Here is a 20,875-nt window from a genome sequence, read left to right as displayed (position 1 = left end):
CAAGAGAAGCCACTGCATTGAGAAGCCCGTGCACCACAACGGAGAGTAGCCCCCGCTCACCGCAACTAGAGAAAGCCCACATGCAGCAATGAAGATCTAACTCAGCTAAAAAATAAATAAATAAATAAAATAAATTTATGAAAAAATAATAGTAATTTAAATGGGAAGAGGATCTGTACATGAATAGATATATATATATAATGTTCAATTGAACCTGATTGTGTACACCCAGAACAAGCACTATTGTACTCATTACCCCAATTTAAAAAATTAAAACCACAAACAACAATTAATGAGACATAAAGTTATTGGGATTTTCCCTGGCACATTCCATTCTAATTTACAACTTAGGAACACAACTTTCAGGAAGGCTCTGCTGCCCTAGTAACCAGATTTGGGAATGGAGAAATGCTGCCGCCTTGTGGCCGTTTCCCACAACAGCAGCTTGGCACACAGGGCTAACGGTCACTTAAGATTTGCAGTAATTGTAGGGCTGTAAATGACACGTGTCCTCAAAAAAGGTCCTGGGGTAGGTAATGGCCAAAAAAGTTCACAACACGGAAAATTTTTCAAGAAATCAGTTGGAAGAGGTAAGTGTTACTCACTCTGTTATTTCAAAAAAAGAAGAACATGGATTAAAGCTCAATATCAGGAATTATTGGTTGGATGCAAATCCAAACTGCAAAAGATTTTGCCACCCAATATTCAAAATGCCATCCGTAAAAAGTCTCCAAACAATGAATGCTGACGGGTTCGTGGAGAAATGCACACCCACTATGCAGTTGGTTGGATGTAAACTGGTAAGAGCTAGTCATGAGAACAGAATGGAGCTGCGTTTAAAACGTAAACACTGAGCTACCATATGATGTGGTCGATCCCCTAATGGGCCTATACCCTAAGAAGACCAGAATCGGAAAGGCACAGACAGGCAAACATGCACTGCAGCAATATTTCCAATAGCCAAGACATGCAAGCAAACAAAATGTCCATCAACAGATAAATGGACAAAGAAGTGGTATACGTACCGAATGGAATAGTAGCCTCAGAAGAAAAATGAACAATGCCGTTTTCAGGACTACAGATGAGCCTAGAAACAATCATAGTACGTTAAGTAAATCAAAAGGGAATGACAAATATCCTCTGATATCATTTATACATGTTATCCTAACATTGCTACCAATGAACATATTTCCACAGAAAAAGACACACACAGACTTATAAAACAAACTAATGGTTAACCAAAATGAAAGGTGGGAGGATGGAAAAATTAGGATTATGGGGGTAGCATACATATACTTCTGTATGTTAAATGTATATAAACATATAACATATAAACTATATGAAATATATTATCACCACTACATATAAAATATATAATGACAAAACACCTACCAAATACCAAGGGAGGTCTACTCAACATTCTGTAATACCATACATGGTAACAGGATCCGAAGATGAACAGACATATGTTTGAATCATTGAGCAGATGCTTTAGAGCCAGACAATCACAACACTGTAATCAAATTTACTCTGATAAGAAATATAAATTAAATTTAAAAAACAAACATAAGTAGGTAGATAGAAACTTCTGGGCGCTAGTCCCAGCACATTCAACTCTAATTTACAACCGAGGAACACCATATCCAGGAAGACTCTGTTGTCCTAGTAACAAGAGTTGAGAACGTAATAATGCTGCCGCCTTGTGGCTGTTTCTCACAACAGCAGCTTTAAACCCAGTGCACATGGTCGCTCGATAGTCACAAGGACTGCAGGGCTGTAAATGACACCTGCCCTCCAAAAATGCCCTGGGGTAGGGAATAGGCAAGAAAATTCAACACATGAGAAATTTTTCAAGAAGTCAATATGAAGAGGGAAGTTGTACTCACTCTTAAAAAAAAGGAAAAGAAAAAAGGACATGCCTAAAGCTCAGTATAAGGAATTATTAGCCACATGCAAATCCAACCTCCGAAAAGATTTCAGCTCACATCAGTCAAATGACCATCAGCCAAAAGTCTACAAACTATCAATGCTGAAGGGGTTTTAGAGAACTGTGTACCTTCTAGCTGCTGGTGGGATGTAACGTGGTAACAGCACTGAGGAAAACTGAATGGAGCTGCTTTTCAAGGTAAAAATTGAGCTACCATATGATGCGGCTGGGCACCTTCTGGGCCTATAACCTAAGCCCACCAGAATCGGAAAGACAGAGGCAGACAAATGTGCACTGTAGCAATATTTAAATAGCCAAGACATGAAAGCAAAAAAAGGTCCATAAACAGATGAGTGGACAAAGAAGAAGTGGTATATGTACAGAATGGAATATTAGCCACGAAAAAAAATAAAAGAATGGCACATGCAGCACCACTTAATCACACAACGTGAAGTAAGTCAGAATGCGAAAGACAAATGTCCTAGGATATCACTTATGTCATTTGAAAATTCATAAAAAGGAACATATTTCCATAGAGAAAGACAATCTCAGATTGAGAAGACAAACTGACGGTTAAGCCAAAAAAAGGGGTGAGGAATGGATAAATTAGGATATTGGGGCTAACAAACATATGCTAATACATATAAAACATATAATCCCCAAACACCTATGGAATACCGAGAGTGGTCTACTCAACACTCTGTAATAACCTACATGGAAAAGGACACAAAGATCAATAGATATGCGTATATGTGTAAATGAACAAGATTCTTTACACCTAGAACAAAAGACATTTTTCAATCCAATTTGCTCTGATAAAAACTAAAACTTAAAGACAGAAACAAGAATTAAGGAGGCTAAAACTTATGGGGGTTTGTCCTGGCACATTCCACTCTATTCTGCAACCTAAAAGCACAACTTGCAGCAAGGTTCTGTTTCCCTAGCAAGCAGAGATGGCAACGTAGAAATGCTGACACCCTAAGGCCGTTTCCTCTAACAGCACCTTTAAATCCACTGCTAATGGTCACTAAGATTCACAAGGACTGCAGGGCTGTAAATGACTCATGCCCTCAAAAAATGTCCTGGGGTAGGGAATGGCCAAAAAAATCCAAACGCACCAAATTTTTCAAGAAGGCAATTTGGTGTTGTAAGTTTAGCTCAATCTTAAAAAAACAGAAAAGGACATTGATAAACGCAAAACATCAGGAATTATCAGACGCATGCAAATCCAATCTACACAAAGGTATCACCTCACACCAGTCACAGTGACCATCAGCAAAAAGTCAACAAACAATAGATGTTGAAGAAGTTGTGGAGAATAGCGTAACCTCTCGGTCTAAGTGGGATGTAAACTGGTAACAGCCAATAACAGGAACAGAATGGCAGTGCGTTTCAAAGTAAAAATTCAGTCACCATATGATCCGGAAGGCCCACTATTGGGCCTGTCACCTGTGAAAGCCAGAATCTAAAAGACACAGGATGCAAAATCGTGTATTGCAGCAGTATTTACAATAGCCAAGACATGGAAGCAACAAAAATGTCCATCATCAGATGAATGGACGAAAAAGTGGTCCATGTACACAATGCAATATTAGACACAGAAAAGAATGAAACAATGCCGTTTGCAGCACCATAGATGAGGCTACAGATAATCACACAACTTGAAGTAAGTCAGAAAGTGAGAGACACATATCCTGTGATATCACGTATCGGTGTTATCTAAAAATTGATAGGAATGAACCTGTTGCCACAGAGAAGGACACTCACGTGTTCAGAAAACAAGCTTGTGGTTCACCAAATGGAAAGGTGTGAGGAATGTATAACGGAGGATATTGGGTTGAACAGACATATGCTAATACTTATAAAATATATAATCATCAAAGATATATCGAATACCAAGAGAGGTCTACACAACATTCTGTAATAACCTATATGGAACGGGATCCAAACATGAAAAGATATATGTATCAATGAAAGAGATTCTGTACACCTAGGACAAACACAACATTGCAATCAAATTTGCTCTGAGAAAAATGAAAATTAAACTGAGAATACCAACAACAAATAAGTAGACATAGTTTTGGGGGGTTTGTCCTGGCACATTCCACTCTACTTTACAACCTACAAACAGGACTTCCAGGAAGCCTCTGTTGCCCTAGTAACCAGAGTTGGGAATATAGAAATGCTGCCTCCTTGTGGCCGTGTCCTGCAACAGCAGCTTTAAACCCAGAGCTAATGGTCATGTAATATTCACAATTACTACAGAGCTGTAAATGACACCTGCCCTCAAAAAATATCGTGGTGTAGGTAATGGCCACAGGAATCCAGAACACGGCAAATTTTTCAAGGAAATAATTTGAAGAGGTAAGTGTCTCTGTTTTACTTAAAGAAAAACGGACGTAGATAAAAGCTCAATATCGGGAATTATTAGACACATGCAAATCCAAACTAAAAAAAGGTATCACCACCCAACACTCAAAATGCCATCAGTAAAACGTCTACAAACAATACATGCTGAAGGGCTTTTAGAGATCTGTGTACCCTCTAGTTGCTGGTCGGATGTAAACAGGTAAGAGCCAGTAGTGAGAACAGAATGGAGGTGCGTTGAAAGGTAAAAATGGAACTACCATATGATCTAGCAGGCCCACTGCTGGGCCTAACCCCGGAGAAGACCAGAATCCAAAAGACACAGGCTGGCAATCCTGCACTGCACCAATATTTAGCATAGCCAAGACTTTTAAGTAACCAAAATGTCCATCAACAGATGAATGTAAAAAGAAGAAGTGGCCCATGTACACAATGGAATATTCGCTATGGAAAAGTATGCAGCACAGCTCTTTGCAGCACCATAGATGAGCCTAGAGATAATCACAGAACATGAGGTAAGTCGGAAAGCAGAAGACAAATAACCTGTGATATCACTCCTAGGTGTTACCTAACAACGGACACATATGAACATATTTCCACAGAGAAAGACTCTCACAGACTTAGAAAACAAACTATGGTTATCTAAAGGGAAAGGTGGGAGGAATGGATACATTAAGATTAGGGTTACCATACGTATACAAATACATATTAAACACATGTATCAAAAAGACCGACCATATACCAAGGGAGGTCTACTGAACGCTCTGTAATAATTTACACAGGGGCTTGCCTGGTGGCACCGTGGTGAAGAATCCACCTGCCAATGCACGGGACACAGGTTCGATCTCTGGTTCGGGAAGATCCCACATGCTGCAGAGCAACTAAGCCCGGGCACCACAACTAATGAGCCTACGCTCTGGAGCCCATGAGACATAACTACGGAGCCCATGCACCACAACTACTGAAGCCCGCAGGCCTAGAGCCCGTGCTCCGCAACAAGAGAAGCCACTGCATTGAGAAGCCCGTGCACCACAACGGAGAGTAGCCCCCGCTCACCGCAACTAGAGAAAGCCCACATGCAGCAATGAAGATCTAACTCAGCTAAAAAATAAATAAATAAATAAAATAAATTTATGAAAAAATAATAGTAATTTAAATGGGAAGAGGATCTGTACATGAATAGATATATATATATAATGTTCAATTGAACCTGATTGTGTACACCCAGAACAAGCACTATTGTACTCATTACCCCAATTTAAAAAATTAAAACCACAAACAACAATTAATGAGACATAAAGTTATTGGGATTTTCCCTGGCACATTCCATTCTAATTTACAACTTAGGAACACAACTTTCAGGAAGGCTCTGCTGCCCTAGTAACCAGATTTGGGAATGGAGAAATGCTGCCGCCTTGTGGCCGTTTCCCACAACAGCAGCTTGGCACACAGGGCTAACGGTCACTTAAGATTTGCAGTAATTGTAGGGCTGTAAATGACACGTGTCCTCAAAAAAGGTCCTGGGGTAGGTAATGGCCAAAAAAGTTCACAACACGGAAAATTTTTCAAGAAATCAGTTGGAAGAGGTAAGTGTTACTCACTCTGTTATTTCAAAAAAAGAAGAACATGGATTAAAGCTCAATATCAGGAATTATTGGTTGGATGCAAATCCAAACTGCAAAAGATTTTGCCACCCAATATTCAAAATGCCATCCGTAAAAAGTCTCCAAACAATGAATGCTGACGGGTTCGTGGAGAAATGCACACCCACTATGCAGTTGGTTGGATGTAAACTGGTAAGAGCTAGTCATGAGAACAGAATGGAGCTGCGTTTAAAACGTAAACACTGAGCTACCATATGATGTGGTCGATCCCCTAATGGGCCTATACCCTAAGAAGACCAGAATCGGAAAGGCACAGACAGGCAAACATGCACTGCAGCAATATTTCCAATAGCCAAGACATGCAAGCAAACAAAATGTCCATCAACAGATAAATGGACAAAGAAGTGGTATACGTACCGAATGGAATAGTAGCCTCAGAAGAAAAATGAACAATGCCGTTTTCAGGACTACAGATGAGCCTAGAAACAATCATAGTACGTTAAGTAAATCAAAAGGGAATGACAAATATCCTCTGATATCATTTATACATGTTATCCTAACATTGCTACCAATGAACATATTTCCACAGAAAAAGACACACACAGACTTATAAAACAAACTAATGGTTAACCAAAATGAAAGGTGGGAGGATGGAAAAATTAGGATTATGGGGGTAGCATACATATACTTCTGTATGTTAAATGTATATAAACATATAACATATAAACTATATGAAATATATTATCACCACTACATATAAAATATATAATGACAAAACACCTACCAAATACCAAGGGAGGTCTACTCAACATTCTGTAATACCATACATGGTAACAGGATCCGAAGATGAACAGACATATGTTTGAATCATTGAGCAGATGCTTTAGAGCCAGACAATCACAACACTGTAATCAAATTTACTCTGATAAGAAATATAAATTAAATTTAAAAAACAAACATAAGTAGGTAGATAGAAACTTCTGGGCGCTAGTCCCAGCACATTCAACTCTAATTTACAACCGAGGAACACCATATCCAGGAAGACTCTGTTGTCCTAGTAACAAGAGTTGAGAACGTAATAATGCTGCCGCCTTGTGGCTGTTTCTCACAACAGCAGCTTTAAACCCAGTGCACATGGTCGCTCGATAGTCACAAGGACTGCAGGGCTGTAAATGACACCTGCCCTCCAAAAATGCCCTGGGGTAGGGAATAGGCAAGAAAATTCAACACATGAGAAATTTTTCAAGAAGTCAATATGAAGAGGGAAGTTGTACTCACTCTTAAAAAAAAGGAAAAGAAAAAAGGACATGCCTAAAGCTCAGTATAAGGAATTATTAGCCACATGCAAATCCAACCTCCGAAAAGATTTCAGCTCACATCAGTCAAATGACCATCAGCCAAAAGTCTACAAACTATCAATGCTGAAGGGGTTTTAGAGAACTGTGTACCTTCTAGCTGCTGGTGGGATGTAACGTGGTAACAGCACTGAGGAAAACTGAATGGAGCTGCTTTTCAAGGTAAAAATTGAGCTACCATATGATGCGGCTGGGCACCTTCTGGGCCTATAACCTAAGCCCACCAGAATCGGAAAGACAGAGGCAGACAAATGTGCACTGTAGCAATATTTAAATAGCCAAGACATGAAAGCAAAAAAAGGTCCATAAACAGATGAGTGGACAAAGAAGAAGTGGTATATGTACAGAATGGAATATTAGCCACGAAAAAAAATAAAAGAATGGCACATGCAGCACCACTTAATCACACAACGTGAAGTAAGTCAGAATGCGAAAGACAAATGTCCTAGGATATCACTTATGTCATTTGAAAATTCATAAAAAGGAACATATTTCCATAGAGAAAGACAATCTCAGATTGAGAAGACAAACTGACGGTTAAGCCAAAAAAAGGGGTGAGGAATGGATAAATTAGGATATTGGGGCTAACAAACATATGCTAATACATATAAAACATATAATCCCCAAACACCTATGGAATACCGAGAGTGGTCTACTCAACACTCTGTAATAACCTACATGGAAAAGGACACAAAGATCAATAGATATGCGTATATGTGTAAATGAACAAGATTCTTTACACCTAGAACCAAAGACATTTTTCAATCCAATTTGCTCTGATAAAAACTAAAACTTAAAGACAGAAACAAGAATTAAGGAGGCTAAACCTTATGGGGGTTTGTCCTGGCACATTCCACTCTATTCTGCAACCTAAAAGCACAACTTGCAGCAAGGTTCTGTTTCCCTAGCAAGCAGAGATGGCAACGTAGAAATGCTGACACCCTAAGGCCGTTTCCTCTAACAGCACCTTTAAATCCACTGCTAATGGTCACTAAGATTCACAAGGACTGCAGGGCTGTAAATGACTCATGCCCTCAAAAAATGTCCTGGGGTAGGGAATGGCCAAAAAAATCCAAACGCACCAAATTTTTCAAGAAGGCAATTTGGTGTTGTAAGTTTAGCTCAATCTTAAAAAAACAGAAAAGGACATTGATAAACGCAAAACATCAGGAATTATCAGACGCATGCAAATCCAATCTACACAAAGGTATCACCTCACACCAGTCACAGTGACCATCAGCAAAAAGTCAACAAACAATAGATGTTGAAGAAGTTGTGGAGAATAGCGTAACCTCTCGGTCTAAGTGGGATGTAAACTGGTAACAGCCAATAACAGGAACAGAATGGCAGTGCGTTTCAAAGTAAAAATTCAGTCACCATATGATCCGGAAGGCCCACTATTGGGCCTGTCACCTGTGAAAGCCAGAATCTAAAAGACACAGGATGCAAAATCGTGTATTGCAGCAGTATTTACAATAGCCAAGACATGGAAGCAACAAAAATGTCCATCATCAGATGAATGGACGAAAAAGTGGTCCATGTACACAATGCAATATTAGACACAGAAAAGAATGAAACAATGCCGTTTGCAGCACCATAGATGAGGCTACAGATAATCACACAACTTGAAGTAAGTCAGAAAGTGAGAGACACATATCCTGTGATATCACGTATCGGTGTTATCTAAAAATTGATAGGAATGAACCTGTTGCCACAGAGAAGGACACTCACGTGTTCAGAAAACAAGCTTGTGGTTCACCAAATGGAAAGGTGTGAGGAATGTATAACGGAGGATATTGGGTTGAACAGACATATGCTAATACTTATAAAATATATAATCATCAAAGATATATCGAATACCAAGAGAGGTCTACACAACATTCTGTAATAACCTATATGGAACGGGATCCAAACATGAAAAGATATATGTATCAATGAAAGAGATTCTGTACACCTAGGACAAACACAACATTGCAATCAAATTTGCTCTGAGAAAAATGAAAATTAAACTGAGAATACCAACAACAAATAAGTAGACATAGTTTTGGGGGGTTTGTCCTGGCACATTCCACTCTACTTTACAACCTACAAACAGGACTTCCAGGAAGCCTCTGTTGCCCTAGTAACCAGAGTTGGGAATATAGAAATGCTGCCTCCTTGTGGCCGTGTCCTGCAACAGCAGCTTTAAACCCAGAGCTAATGGTCATGTAATATTCACAATTACTACAGAGCTGTAAATGACACCTGCCCTCAAAAAATATCGTGGTGTAGGTAATGGCCACAGGAATCCAGAACACGGCAAATTTTTCAAGGAAATAATTTGAAGAGGTAAGTGTCTCTGTTTTACTTAAAGAAAAACGGACGTAGATAAAAGCTCAATATCGGGAATTATTAGACACATGCAAATCCAAACTAAAAAAAGGTATCACCACCCAACACTCAAAATGCCATCAGTAAAACGTCTACAAACAATACATGCTGAAGGGCTTTTAGAGATCTGTGTACCCTCTAGTTGCTGGTCGGATGTAAACAGGTAAGAGCCAGTAGTGAGAACAGAATGGAGGTGCGTTGAAAGGTAAAAATGGAACTACCATATGATCTAGCAGGCCCACTGCTGGGCCTAACCCCGGAGAAGACCAGAATCCAAAAGACACAGGCTGGCAATCCTGCACTGCACCAATATTTAGCATAGCCAAGACTTTTAAGTAACCAAAATGTCCATCAACAGATGAATGTAAAAAGAAGAAGTGGCCCATGTACACAATGGAATATTCGCTATGGAAAAGTATGCAGCACAGCTCTTTGCAGCACCATAGATGAGCCTAGAGATAATCACAGAACATGAGGTAAGTCGGAAAGCAGAAGACAAATAACCTGTGATATCACTCCTAGGTGTTACCTAACAACGGACACATATGAACATATTTCCACAGAGAAAGACTCTCACAGACTTAGAAAACAAACTATGGTTATCTAAAGGGAAAGGTGGGAGGAATGGATACATTAAGATTAGGGTTACCATACGTATACAAATACATATTAAACACATGTATCAAAAAGACCGACCATATACCAAGGGAGGTCTACTGAACGCTCTGTAATAATTTACACAGGGGCTTGCCTGGTGGCACCGTGGTGAAGAATCCACCTGCCAATGCACGGGACACAGGTTCGATCTCTGGTTCGGGAAGATCCCACATGCTGCAGAGCAACTAAGCCCGGGCACCACAACTAATGAGCCTACGCTCTGGAGCCCATGAGACATAACTACGGAGCCCATGCACCACAACTACTGAAGCCCGCAGGCCTAGAGCCCGTGCTCCGCAACAAGAGAAGCCACTGCATTGAGAAGCCCGTGCACCACAACGGAGAGTAGCCCCCGCTCACCGCAACTAGAGAAAGCCCACATGCAGCAATGAAGATCTAACTCAGCTAAAAAATAAATAAATAAATAAAATAAATTTATGAAAAAATAATAGTAATTTAAATGGGAAGAGGATCTGTACATGAATAGATATATATATATAATGTTCAATTGAACCTGATTGTGTACACCCAGAACAAGCACTATTGTACTCATTACCCCAATTTAAAAAATTAAAACCACAAACAACAATTAATGAGACATAAAGTTATTGGGATTTTCCCTGGCACATTCCATTCTAATTTACAACTTAGGAACACAACTTTCAGGAAGGCTCTGCTGCCCTAGTAACCAGATTTGGGAATGGAGAAATGCTGCCGCCTTGTGGCCGTTTCCCACAACAGCAGCTTGGCACACAGGGCTAACGGTCACTTAAGATTTGCAGTAATTGTAGGGCTGTAAATGACACGTGTCCTCAAAAAAGGTCCTGGGGTAGGTAATGGCCAAAAAAGTTCACAACACGGAAAATTTTTCAAGAAATCAGTTGGAAGAGGTAAGTGTTACTCACTCTGTTATTTCAAAAAAAGAAGAACATGGATTAAAGCTCAATATCAGGAATTATTGGTTGGATGCAAATCCAAACTGCAAAAGATTTTGCCACCCAATATTCAAAATGCCATCCGTAAAAAGTCTCCAAACAATGAATGCTGACGGGTTCGTGGAGAAATGCACACCCACTATGCAGTTGGTTGGATGTAAACTGGTAAGAGCTAGTCATGAGAACAGAATGGAGCTGCGTTTAAAACGTAAACACTGAGCTACCATATGATGTGGTCGATCCCCTAATGGGCCTATACCCTAAGAAGACCAGAATCGGAAAGGCACAGACAGGCAAACATGCACTGCAGCAATATTTCCAATAGCCAAGACATGCAAGCAAACAAAATGTCCATCAACAGATAAATGGACAAAGAAGTGGTATACGTACCGAATGGAATAGTAGCCTCAGAAGAAAAATGAACAATGCCGTTTTCAGGACTACAGATGAGCCTAGAAACAATCATAGTACGTTAAGTAAATCAAAAGGGAATGACAAATATCCTCTGATATCATTTATACATGTTATCCTAACATTGCTACCAATGAACATATTTCCACAGAAAAAGACACACACAGACTTATAAAACAAACTAATGGTTAACCAAAATGAAAGGTGGGAGGATGGAAAAATTAGGATTATGGGGGTAGCATACATATACTTCTGTATGTTAAATGTATATAAACATATAACATATAAACTATATGAAATATATTATCACCACTACATATAAAATATATAATGACAAAACACCTACCAAATACCAAGGGAGGTCTACTCAACATTCTGTAATACCATACATGGTAACAGGATCCGAAGATGAACAGACATATGTTTGAATCATTGAGCAGATGCTTTAGAGCCAGACAATCACAACACTGTAATCAAATTTACTCTGATAAGAAATATAAATTAAATTTAAAAAACAAACATAAGTAGGTAGATAGAAACTTCTGGGCGCTAGTCCCAGCACATTCAACTCTAATTTACAACCGAGGAACACCATATCCAGGAAGACTCTGTTGTCCTAGTAACAAGAGTTGAGAACGTAATAATGCTGCCGCCTTGTGGCTGTTTCTCACAACAGCAGCTTTAAACCCAGTGCACATGGTCGCTCGATAGTCACAAGGACTGCAGGGCTGTAAATGACACCTGCCCTCCAAAAATGCCCTGGGGTAGGGAATAGGCAAGAAAATTCAACACATGAGAAATTTTTCAAGAAGTCAATATGAAGAGGGAAGTTGTACTCACTCTTAAAAAAAAGGAAAAGAAAAAAGGACATGCCTAAAGCTCAGTATAAGGAATTATTAGCCACATGCAAATCCAACCTCCGAAAAGATTTCAGCTCACATCAGTCAAATGACCATCAGCCAAAAGTCTACAAACTATCAATGCTGAAGGGGTTTTAGAGAACTGTGTACCTTCTAGCTGCTGGTGGGATGTAACGTGGTAACAGCACTGAGGAAAACTGAATGGAGCTGCTTTTCAAGGTAAAAATTGAGCTACCATATGATGCGGCTGGGCACCTTCTGGGCCTATAACCTAAGCCCACCAGAATCGGAAAGACAGAGGCAGACAAATGTGCACTGTAGCAATATTTAAATAGCCAAGACATGAAAGCAAAAAAAGGTCCATAAACAGATGAGTGGACAAAGAAGAAGTGGTATATGTACAGAATGGAATATTAGCCACGAAAAAAAATAAAAGAATGGCACATGCAGCACCACTTAATCACACAACGTGAAGTAAGTCAGAATGCGAAAGACAAATGTCCTAGGATATCACTTATGTCATTTGAAAATTCATAAAAAGGAACATATTTCCATAGAGAAAGACAATCTCAGATTGAGAAGACAAACTGACGGTTAAGCCAAAAAAAGGGGTGAGGAATGGATAAATTAGGATATTGGGGCTAACAAACATATGCTAATACATATAAAACATATAATCCCCAAACACCTATGGAATACCGAGAGTGGTCTACTCAACACTCTGTAATAACCTACATGGAAAAGGACACAAAGATCAATAGATATGCGTATATGTGTAAATGAACAAGATTCTTTACACCTAGAACAAAAGACATTTTTCAATCCAATTTGCTCTGATAAAAACTAAAACTTAAAGACAGAAACAAGAATTAAGGAGGCTAAAACTTATGGGGGTTTGTCCTGGCACATTCCACTCTATTCTGCAACCTAAAAGCACAACTTGCAGCAAGGTTCTGTTTCCCTAGCAAGCAGAGATGGCAACGTAGAAATGCTGACACCCTAAGGCCGTTTCCTCTAACAGCACCTTTAAATCCACTGCTAATGGTCACTAAGATTCACAAGGACTGCAGGGCTGTAAATGACTCATGCCCTCAAAAAATGTCCTGGGGTAGGGAATGGCCAAAAAAATCCAAACGCACCAAATTTTTCAAGAAGGCAATTTGGTGTTGTAAGTTTAGCTCAATCTTAAAAAAACAGAAAAGGACATTGATAAACGCAAAACATCAGGAATTATCAGACGCATGCAAATCCAATCTACACAAAGGTATCACCTCACACCAGTCACAGTGACCATCAGCAAAAAGTCAACAAACAATAGATGTTGAAGAAGTTGTGGAGAATAGCGTAACCTCTCGGTCTAAGTGGGATGTAAACTGGTAACAGCCAATAACAGGAACAGAATGGCAGTGCGTTTCAAAGTAAAAATTCAGTCACCATATGATCCGGAAGGCCCACTATTGGGCCTGTCACCTGTGAAAGCCAGAATCTAAAAGACACAGGATGCAAAATCGTGTATTGCAGCAGTATTTACAATAGCCAAGACATGGAAGCAACAAAAATGTCCATCATCAGATGAATGGACGAAAAAGTGGTCCATGTACACAATGCAATATTAGACACAGAAAAGAATGAAACAATGCCGTTTGCAGCACCATAGATGAGGCTACAGATAATCACACAACTTGAAGTAAGTCAGAAAGTGAGAGACACATATCCTGTGATATCACGTATCGGTGTTATCTAAAAATTGATAGGAATGAACCTGTTGCCACAGAGAAGGACACTCACGTGTTCAGAAAACAAGCTTGTGGTTCACCAAATGGAAAGGTGTGAGGAATGTATAACGGAGGATATTGGGTTGAACAGACATATGCTAATACTTATAAAATATATAATCATCAAAGATATATCGAATACCAAGAGAGGTCTACACAACATTCTGTCATAACCTATATGGAACGGGATCCAAACATGAAAAGATATATGTATCAATGAAAGAGATTCTGTACACCTAGGACAAACACAACATTGCAATCAAATTTGCTCTGAGAAAAATGAAAATTAAACTGAGAATACCAACAACAAATAAGTAGACATAGTTTTGGGGGGTTTGTCCTGGCACATTCCACTCTACTTTACAACCTACAAACAGGACTTCCAGGAAGCCTCTGTTGCCCTAGTAACCAGAGTTGGGAATATAGAAATGCTGCCTCCTTGTGGCCGTGTCCTGCAACAGCAGCTTTAAACCCAGAGCTAATGGTCATGTAATATTCACAATTACTACAGAGCTGTAAATGACACCTGCCCTCAAAAAATATCGTGGTGTAGGTAATGGCCACAGGAATCCAGAACACGGCAAATTTTTCAAGGAAATAATTTGAAGAGGTAAGTGTCTCTGTTTTACTTAAAGAAAAACGGACGTAGATAAAAGCTCAATATCGGGAATTATTAGACACATGCAAATCCAAACTAAAAAAAGGTATCACCACCCAACACTCAAAATGCCATCAGTAAAACGTCTACAAACAATACATGCTGAAGGGCTTTTAGAGATCTGTGTACCCTCTAGTTGCTGGTCGGATGTAAACAGGTAAGAGCCAGTAGTGAGAACAGAATGGAGGTGCGTTGAAAGGTAAAAATGGAACTACCATATGATCTAGCAGGCCCACTGCTGGGCCTAACCCCGGAGAAGACCAGAATCCAAAAGACACAGGCTGGCAATCCTGCACTGCACCAATATTTAGCATAGCCAAGACTTTTAAGTAACCAAAATGTCCATCAACAGATGAATGTAAAAAGAAGAAGTGGCCCATGTACACAATGGAATATTCGCTATGGAAAAGTATGCAGCACAGCTCTTTGCAGCACCATAGATGAGCCTAGAGATAATCACAGAACATGAGGTAAGTCGGAAAGCAGAAGACAAATAACCTGTGATATCACTCCTAGGTGTTACCTAACAACGGACACATATGAACATATTTCCACAGAGAAAGACTCTCACAGACTTAGAAAACAAACTATGGTTATCTAAAGGGAAAGGTGGGAGGAATGGATACATTAAGATTAGGGTTACCATACGTATACAAATACATATTAAACACATGTATCAAAAAGACCGACCATATACCAAGGGAGGTCTACTGAACGCTCTGTAATAATTTACACAGGGGCTTGCCTGGTGGCACCGTGGTGAAGAATCCACCTGCCAATGCACGGGACACAGGTTCGATCTCTGGTTCGGGAAGATCCCACATGCTGCAGAGCAACTAAGCCCGGGCACCACAACTAATGAGCCTACGCTCTGGAGCCCATGAGACATAACTACGGAGCCCATGCACCACAACTACTGAAGCCCGCAGGCCTAGAGCCCGTGCTCCGCAACAAGAGAAGCCACTGCATTGAGAAGCCCGTGCACCACAACGGAGAGTAGCCCCCGCTCACCGCAACTAGAGAAAGCCCACATGCAGCAATGAAGATCTAACTCAGCTAAAAAATAAATAAATAAATAAAATAAATTTATGAAAAAATAATAGTAATTTAAATGGGAAGAGGATCTGTACATGAATAGATATATATATATAATGTTCAATTGAACCTGATTGTGTACACCCAGAACAAGCACTATTGTACTCATTACCCCAATTTAAAAAATTAAAACCACAAACAACAATTAATGAGACATAAAGTTATTGGGATTTTCCCTGGCACATTCCATTCTAATTTACAACTTAGGAACACAACTTTCAGGAAGGCTCTGCTGCCCTAGTAACCAGATTTGGGAATGGAGAAATGCTGCCGCCTTGTGGCCGTTTCCCACAACAGCAGCTTGGCACACAGGGCTAACGGTCACTTAAGATTTGCAGTAATTGTAGGGCTGTAAATGACACGTGTCCTCAAAAAAGGTCCTGGGGTAGGTAATGGCCAAAAAAGTTCACAACACGGAAAATTTTTCGAGAAATCAGTTGGAAGAGGTAAGTGTTACTCACTCTGTTATTTCAAAAAAAGAAGAACATGGATTAAAGCTCAATATCAGGAATTATTGGTTGGATGCAAATCCAAACTGCAAAAGATTTTGCCACCCAATATTCAAAATGCCATCCGTAAAAAGTCTCCAAACAATGAATGCTGACGGGTTCGTGGAGAAATGCACACCCACTATGCAGTTGGTTGGATGTAAACTGGTAAGAGCTAGTCATGAGAACAGAATGGAGCTGCGTTTAAAACGTAAACACTGAGCTACCATATGATGTGGTCGATCCCCTAATGGGCCTATACCCTAAGAAGACCAGAATCGGAAAGGCACAGACAGGCAAACATGCACTGCAGCAATATTTCCAATAGCCAAGACATGCAAGCAAACAAAATGTCCATCAACAGATAAATGGACAAAGAAGTGGTATACGTACCGAATGGAATAGTAGCCTCAGAAGAAAAATGAACAATGCCGTTTTCAGGACTACAGATGAGCCTAGAAACAATCATAGTACGTTAAGTAAATCAAAAGGGAATGACAAATATCCTCTGATATCATTTATACATGTTATCCTAACATTGCTACCAATGAACATATTTCCACAGAAAAAGACACACACAGACTTATAAAACAAACTAATGGTTAACCAAAATGAAAGGTGGGAGGATGGAAAAATTAGGATTATGGGGGTAGCATACATATACTTCTGTATGTTAAATGTATATAAACATATAACATATAAACTATATGAAATATATTATCACCAATACATATAAAATATATAATGACAAAACACCTACCAAATACCAAGGGAGGTCTACTCAACATTCTGTAATACCATACATGGTAACAGGATCCGAAGATGAACAGACATATGTTTGAATCATTGAGCAGATGCTTTAGAGCCAGACAATCACAACACTGTAATCAAATTTACTCTGATAAGAAATATAAATTAAATTTAAAAAACAAACATAAGTAGGTAGATAGAAACTTCTGGGCGCTAGTCCCAGCACATTCAACTCTAATTTACAACCGAGGAACACCATATCCAGGAAGACTCTGTTGTCCTAGTAACAAGAGTTGAGAACGTAATAATGCTGCCGCCTTGTGGCTGTTTCTCACAACAGCAGCTTTAAACCCAGTGCACATGGTCGCTCGATAGTCACAAGGACTGCAGGGCTGTAAATGACACCTGCCCTCCAAAAATGCCCTGGGGTAGGGAATAGGCAAGAAAATTCAACACATGAGAAATTTTTCAAGAAGTCAATATGAAGAGGGAAGTTGTACTCACTCTTAAAAAAAAGGAAAAGAAAAAAGGACATGCCTAAAGCTCAGTATAAGGAATTATTAGCCACATGCAAATCCAACCTCCGAAAAGATTTCAGCTCACATCAGTCAAATGACCATCAGCCAAAAGTCTACAAACTATCAATGCTGAAGGGGTTTTAGAGAACTGTGTACCTTCTAGCTGCTGGTGGGATGTAACGTGGTAACAGCACTGAGGAAAACTGAATGGAGCTGCTTTTCAAGGTAAAAATTGAGCTACCATATGATGCGGCTGGGCACCTTCTGGGCCTATAACCTAAGCCCACCAGAATCGGAAAGACAGAGGCAGACAAATGTGCACTGTAGCAATATTTAAATAGCCAAGACATGAAAGCAAAAAAAGGTCCATAAACAGATGAGTGGACAAAGAAGAAGTGGTATATGTACAGAATGGAATATTAGCCACGAAAAAAAATAAAAGAATGGCACATGCAGCACCACTTAATCACACAACGTGAAGTAAGTCAGAATGCGAAAGACAAATGTCCTAGGATATCACTTATGTCATTTGAAAATTCATAAAAAGGAACATATTTCCATAGAGAAAGACAATCTCAGATTGAGAAGACAAACTGACGGTTAAGCCAAAAAAAGGGGTGAGGAATGGATAAATTAGGATATTGGGGCTAACAAACATATGCTAATACATATAAAACATATAATCCCCAAACACCTATGGAATACCGAGAGTGGTCTACTCAACACTCTGTAATAACCTACATGGAAAAGGACACAAAGATCAATAGATATGCGTATATGTGTAAATGAACAAGATTCTTTACACCTAGAACAAAAGACATTTTTCAATCCAATTTGCTCTGATAAAAACTAAAACTTAAAGACAGAAACAAGAATTAAGGAGGCTAAAACTTATGGGGGTTTGTCCTGGCACATTCCACTCTATTCTGCAACCTAAAAGCACAACTTGCAGCAAGGTTCTGTTTCCCTAGCAAGCAGAGATGGCAACGTAGAAATGCTGACACCCTAAGGCCGTTTCCTCTAACAGCACCTTTAAATCCACTGCTAATGGTCACTAAGATTCACAAGGACTGCAGGGCTGTAAATGACTCATGCCCTCAAAAAATGTCCTGGGGTAGGGAATGGCCAAAAAAATCCAAACGCACCAAATTTTTCAAGAAGGCAATTTGGTGTTGTAAGTTTAGCTCAATCTTAAAAAAACAGAAAAGGACATTGATAAACGCAAAACATCAGGAATTATCAGACGCATGCAAATCCAATCTACACAAAGGTATCACCTCACACCAGTCACAGTGACCATCAGCAAAAAGTCAACAAACAATAGATGTTGAAGAAGTTGTGGAGAATAGCGTAACCTCTCGGTCTAAGTGGGATGTAAACTGGTAACAGCCAATAACAGGAACAGAATGGCAGTGCGTTTCAAAGTAAAAATTCAGTCACCATATGATCCGGAAGGCCCACTATTGGGCCTGTCACCTGTGAAAGCCAGAATCTAAAAGACACAGGATGCAAAATCGTGTATTGCAGCAGTATTTACAATAGCCAAGACATGGAAGCAACAAAAATGTCCATCATCAGATGAATGGACGAAAAAGTGGTCCATGTACACAATGCAATATTAGACACAGAAAAGAATGAAACAATGCCGTTTGCAGCACCATAGATGAGGCTACAGATAATCACACAACTTGAAGTAAGTCAGAAAGTGAGAGACACATATCCTGTGCTATCACGTATCGGTGTTATCTAAAAATTGATAGGAATGAACCTGTTGCCACAGAGAAGGACACTCACGTGTTCAGAAAACAAGCTTGTGGTTCACCAAATGGAAAGGTGTGAGGAATGTATAACGGAGGATATTGGGTTGAACAGACATATGCTAATACTTATAAAATATATAATCATCAAAGATATATCGAATACCAAGAGAGGTCTACACAACATTCTGTCATAACCTATATGGAACGGGATCCAAACATGAAAAGATATATGTATCAATGAAAGAGATTCTGTACACCTAGGACAAACACAACATTGCAATCAAATTTGCTCTGAGAAAAATGAAAATTAAACTGAGAATACCAACAACAAATAAGTAGACATAGTTTTGGGGGGTTTGTCCTGGCACATTCCACTCTACTTTACAACCTACAAACAGGACTTCCAGGAAGCCTCTGTTGCCCTAGTAACCAGAGTTGGGAATATAGAAATGCTGCCTCCTTGTGGCCGTGTCCTGCAACAGCAGCTTTAAACCCAGAGCTAATGGTCATGTAATATTCACAATTACTACAGAGCTGTAAATGACACCTGCCCTCAAAAAATATCGTGGTGTAGGTAATGGCCACAGGAATCCAGAACACGGCAAATTTTTCAAGGAAATAATTTGAAGAGGTAAGTGTCTCTGTTTTACTTAAAGAAAAACGGACGTAGATAAAAGCTCAATATCGGGAATTATTAGACACATGCAAATCCAAACTAAAAAAAGGTATCACCACCCAACACTCAAAATGCCATCAGTAAAACGTCTACAAACAATACATGCTGAAGGGCTTTTAGAGATCTGTGTACCCTCTAGTTGCTGGTCGGATGTAAACAGGTAAGAGCCAGTAGTGAGAACAGAATGGAGGTGCGTTGAAAGGTAAAAATGGAACTACCATATGATCTAGCAGGCCCACTGCTGGGCCTAACCCCGGAGAAGACCAGAATCCAAAAGACACAGGCTGGCAATCCTGCACTGCACCAATATTTAGCATAGCCAAGACTTTTAAGTAACCAAAATGTCCATCAACAGATGAATGTAAAAAGAAGAAGTGGCCCATGTACACAACGGAATATTCGCTATGGAAAAGTATGCAGCACAGCTCTTTGCAGCACCATAGATGAGCCTAGAGATAATCACAGAACATGAGGTAAGTCGGAAAGCAGAAGACAAATAACCTGTGATATCACTCCTAGGTGTTACCTAACAACGGACACATATGAACATATTTCCACAGAGAAAGACTCTCACAGACTTAGAAAACAAACTATGGTTATCTAAAGGGAAAGGTGGGAGGAATGGATACATTAAGATTAGGGTTACCATACGTATACAAATACATATTA

Source organism: Balaenoptera ricei, chromosome 3, assembly GCF_028023285.1.
Source record: "Balaenoptera ricei isolate mBalRic1 chromosome 3, mBalRic1.hap2, whole genome shotgun sequence".
NCBI classification, from domain to species: Eukaryota; Metazoa; Chordata; class Mammalia; order Artiodactyla; family Balaenopteridae; genus Balaenoptera; species Balaenoptera ricei.
Note: the sequence above shows the minus strand (reverse complement) of the source record.